Source organism: Lathyrus oleraceus, chromosome 2, assembly GCF_024323335.1.
Source record: "Lathyrus oleraceus cultivar Zhongwan6 chromosome 2, CAAS_Psat_ZW6_1.0, whole genome shotgun sequence".
Classification (NCBI taxonomy): Eukaryota; Viridiplantae; Streptophyta; class Magnoliopsida; order Fabales; family Fabaceae; genus Lathyrus; species Lathyrus oleraceus.
In genome coordinates this window covers 446,601,959-446,606,901 of record NC_066580.1, presented here as the reverse complement: position 1 = coordinate 446,606,901, position 4,943 = coordinate 446,601,959, and the positions used below count along the sequence as shown (strand labels likewise).

The 4,943-nt window shown below is 39.4% G+C and overlaps 1 non-coding gene across 1 annotated transcript; it reads right to left on the bottom strand.

Annotated features, from left to right (window-relative positions):
* Positions 1-2,309: 2,309 nt before the first annotated feature.
* On the bottom strand, positions 2,310-2,416 carry LOC127123979 (small nucleolar RNA R71). The gene has a single exon (XR_007803630.1). It is a non-coding gene; the product is annotated as a small nucleolar RNA R71 (small nucleolar RNA).
* Between the last annotated feature and the right edge of the window lie 2,527 nt (positions 2,417-4,943).

Genomic DNA, 4,943 nt, shown 5'->3' with positions numbered 1-4,943 from the left:
TTTATCTCATTTTATCAGATATTATGCGGTATTTCCTTTCTATTTATGTCAGGTATCCATTTTGAAGCAAAAGTGAAAAAGGGAAGAAAAGGAGGTGTAAAAAGGAATAAAAAGGAAACAAATAACAAAGACCAAGCCCAGCCCAAAGAAAGCGCACGTTGTGCCTGTGACGGGCGTCACAAAGGTTGTGACGAGCGTCACACTAAGCACACTCCTGTGACGAGCGTCACACATGGTGTGACGGACGTCACACCATTCCCCTATATTTTTGGCACTAGGAACGCAACTGACCACGTTGAAAGCTATTTCCACGCTTGACCCTCGGAACGAAAAGACCGTGTATACGGAAACCCTTGGAAAGCAGTTACACAAGTAGCAGTATAAATAGCAGCTAATTGGGAAAGCTCTCGGTTCGGAGATTTTTCCACGCCTTTTGCCGTTTTCGCATTTTTTCTTCTTCCAGCAGTTTAGGCTTATATTTTTATAGTATTACTTTGCAGAATTTTTATTGTTTTACCTTTTTGCAATTCTATTTTCTTTTCTAGCTTTCAATTAATTTTTCGCACAATAGTTTCTACACCGGAAACTATTGTGTACCTTTTACCGGACCTAACCTTACGTTAGAGTCTAGTTTTTTTATTCCTTCATTTTATTTTTCTGATTGATTGAAGAATTCGAGAGCAAATCCTACCGGCTTGTGGTAGAGTGTTCAAGACTACTGTTTAAATTATTCAGGTTCTTTAATTATTATTTAATGCTCTGTTATATTATTTATTTATATTATTTGCCTGAGATGAGTCTGTTTATGCATGATAATTATTTAAGTTCGTTTAGCATGTCTGGCTAATTCGCCTAGATATCGGTATGTAAAGTAAGCAGAATAAGGGATCAAAACTAAGTTGGTTTAATTAGATTTAAAATTAAAATCACTCTTTTTACGGTCTCAATTTACAGGTTTAATAACAAAGTTTTTGTACGAAAGTAAAAGACATAAAGAAGTTAAAATCAATAGAGCGAGAGTTTGAGGTTTTAACTGGACAGTGTAAATTGGACATTAATTCTAGATCAGGGCGAGAGCAATTTTTAGAGTTAATTAAATTCTAATATTTTCCAAAAAGTATTTTTAAAGATTGAATGTGAGGACGAGAGTTAAGCATTTGAATTTAATTATATAACCTAAGTCAACAGAGCGAGAGTTTGAGATAAGGGTGTTTAAACGATTAGTGTTTTCTTAAAAGAGTTTCTATGGACTGTATTGCTTTCAAAAAATGGTTTTTTGACTTAATTATAAGTGACAGCTACATTAACATAAAATCATGGTTTATTCAACAGAGCGAGAGTTTGAGATAAAACTTTTAATCAATAGAGTCGACTGAAAAGATTCATTTTAAAACCAAGAAACCGACAAAGAATTGATTCCCTAATTACGACGAACTACACACCGATATCCGCTTTATTAATATTTAATCTAGATCTTAGTTTAGTTTTTAGCTTTCCCCCAAACAATCAAACATTGTTCACCTTAGCTTTACGAAGTAACCTTAGATAACGGTATATCGATTCATAAGTCCCTGTGGGATCGATATCTTTTAAAACTACGCGATAGAACTGTGCACTTGCAGTTTGTACCCCAAATTCGACTCATAAAGTCGCGATCAAGTTTTTGGCGCCGTTGCCGGGGACTTTTATTTAGTCGATATCGTAACTCTTCCGTTACGCTGTAGAGACTAAGGTTTCTTTTTCTTCTATTCTTTCTTTCGTTGATTTGTATGCCACGCACTCGCTCACAAGGCGAACCGCTCTATTTACGAATCAACGATATCGAACTATATCTCCGAGTCCTACGACGAATTCGGGAATATCGTGCTGCAAACAATCTCCCTCCTGTAGAACTTCCTGATTTCAAAAACCTTTTTCCTTCGATACCCGAGATGGCAGAACCAGCTCGTGCTCTTAGAGATTACGCCGCTCCATCTCAAGATGAGCCGCATTCAAGTATTGCTCCGCCCGCAATCGAAGCAAACAACTTCGAACTTAAACCTTCGTTGTTGCAGGCTGTGCAACAGAACCAATTCTCTGGAAATCCTACCGAGGATCCAAACCTTCATTTATCCGTATTTGTCCAATACGCTGATACTGTTAAAGCTAATGGTGTCACTTCGGAAGCAATTCGACTTCGTCTTTTTCCTTTCTCATTAAGAGATAGCGCTCGAAGATGGCTTCGGTCTCTCCCTTCAAACTCTGTCACCACCTGGAACGAGTTGAAGAAAGTTTTTCTTGCCCGATACTTTCCGCCAAGCAAAACAGCTATGTTAAGAGCCCAGATAAACGGATTTAAACAGAAAGACAACGAGTCTCTTTTCGAAGCATGGGAAAGATACAAAGACATGATGAGACTTTGCCCACACCATGATTTGGAAGACTGGTTAGTAATTCACACATTTTATAATGGTCTCTTGTACAACACAAGGTTAACAATAGACGCCGCTGCAGGTGGTGCACTAATGAACAAACCTTATGCTGATGCCTACCAGCTTATCGAAAGCATGGCCCAAAACCACTATCAGTGGGGAACCGAACGAACAATGGTGGAAAAGCCTCAACCGAAAACTGGCATGTACGAGATAAGTAACCTTGATCACGTTAATGCAAAAGTGGATGCTCTGGTCCAGAAGATTGAAAGTTTAAATGTATCGCCTCCAACCGCCGTGGTGGCTATAACTCAGAATTGCGAGGTCTGTGGAATCCAAGGTCACACTCCTACGGATTGTCAACTCTTGACAGGAATCCAAGCAGAGCAAGTAAACTATGCTCAAGGAAGCCCTTACTCGAATACCTATAACTCAAATTGGAAGAACCATCCAAACTTTTCATACAAGAGTAATAATGCTTTGTACGCACCTGGACAGTCTCCAAATCAAGCCCCAGCTATACCTCCGGGATATCAGAAACCGAACCCATCCATGCCTAACAATAACGCCCCTAGGAAATCCAACTTGGAAATCATGATGGAAAACTTTATAGCTTCCCAACAACAAACCAACAAAGATTTCTTAAACCAGAATGTACACACTGGCGAACAACTTAAACAACTAGCAAGCAAAGTAGATGCCTTGGCTACCCATAACAAAATGCTGGAAACACAAATTTCACAAGTAGCTCAACAACAAGCACCTACTGCTGCCCCAACTGGTACATTCCCTGGACAGCCCCAACCTAACCCGAGAAGCCACGCTCATGCAATTATATTAAGAAGTGGAACGGAAGTGGAAGGACCGTCTGATCCAAGGATAGAAAACCAAAACCCTAAGAAATCAACTGAGGAAAGTGAACCTAAGGAAAAGGAAGAGAGTAATAAGGAAACCACAGAAAAGAAGGAACCTTATGTACCTCCACCACCTTACAAACCACCTATCCCTTACCCTCAAAGGCTTGTTAAAACCAAAGATGCGGGCCAATTTAGAAAATTTGTTGATCTCCTTAAACAGTTAAACGTTACAATTCCGTTCACCGAAGCTATTACGCAGATGCCCTCCTATGCTAAATTCTTAAAAGAAATTCTTTCTAATAAAAGGAAACTTGAAGATAGCGAAACCGTTACACTCCCTGCCGAATGTAGCGCTATAATCCAAAACATGCCTCCTAAACTCAAGGATCCGGGTAGTTTCTCTATACCCTGTCACATAGGAAAATTTGTCATCGACAAAGCCCTATGCGATTTAGGAGCCGGAATTAGCGTTATGCCTTTATCCATATGTAAGAAATTGGAAATGGGAGAATTAAGACCAACCAAAATGTCTGTGCAACTAGCAGATCGTTCCATCAAATATCCTGTAGGAATTCTTGAAAACGTCCCCGTACGCATAGGTCAATTCTACATTCCAACTGATTTTACAATTATGGACATTAGAGAAGATGATATTACACCCATTATACTGGGAAGACCGTTCTTAGCAACTGCCGGTGCAATCATAGACGTAAAACGAGGACGACTCACCTTCGAAGTAGGTGAAGAGAAAATTGAGTTCATTCTTTCCCAATTCTTGAAAGCACCTGCAATAGAAGATACATGTTACTTCATGGATATCATCGATGAATGCATAAAAGAAGCAGAGCTAGGAGAAGACAAATCATCAGACTATCTTTTAAAAGACAAATCTAACCAATGTTTAGCAATAACACCGGACCCGACGCAATGTCTTAACAAACCAACCCCTGACCTGAAAACACTTCCCAAAAATCTGAGATATGAATTCCTAGACTTAGAACTTGAACGACCTGTGATAGTTAATGCAGACCTAGGAAGACTCGAAACAGAAAAACTCCTACATATCTTAAGAAAGTATCCAACCGCACTAGGTTACCACATCACCGATCTTAAAGGAATAAGTCCTTCTATTTGTATGCACCGCATCATGCTAGAAGAAGACTGTAAAACCTCTAGGGAACACCAGAGGAGACTAAATCCGATCCTGAGTGAGGTAGTAAAGAAGGAAATAACCAAGTTGTTAGAAGCAGGCATTATATATCCTATATCTGATAGCAAATGGGTTAGTCCTGTACACGTAGTACCAAAGAAAGGAGGCATAACCGTTATTGAAAACGAAAAAGGAGAAACTATAACTAAACGAATCGAATCGGGATGGAGAATGTGCATTGACTATAGGAAACTAAACAAAGCAACCCGAAAAGATCATTTCCCTTTACCATTCATTGACCAGATGTTAGAACGATTAGCAAAACATTCACATTTCTGTTATCTAGACGGTTATTCAGGTTTTTTTCAAATACCAATTCACCCTGATGACCAAGAAAAGACAACGTTTACGTGCCCTTTTGGTACCTTCGCTTATAGACGAATGCCGTTTGGCCTGTGTAATGCTCCCGCAACCTTTCAAAGATGCATGATGGCAATTTTCGCCGACTTTCTCGAAAACATCATG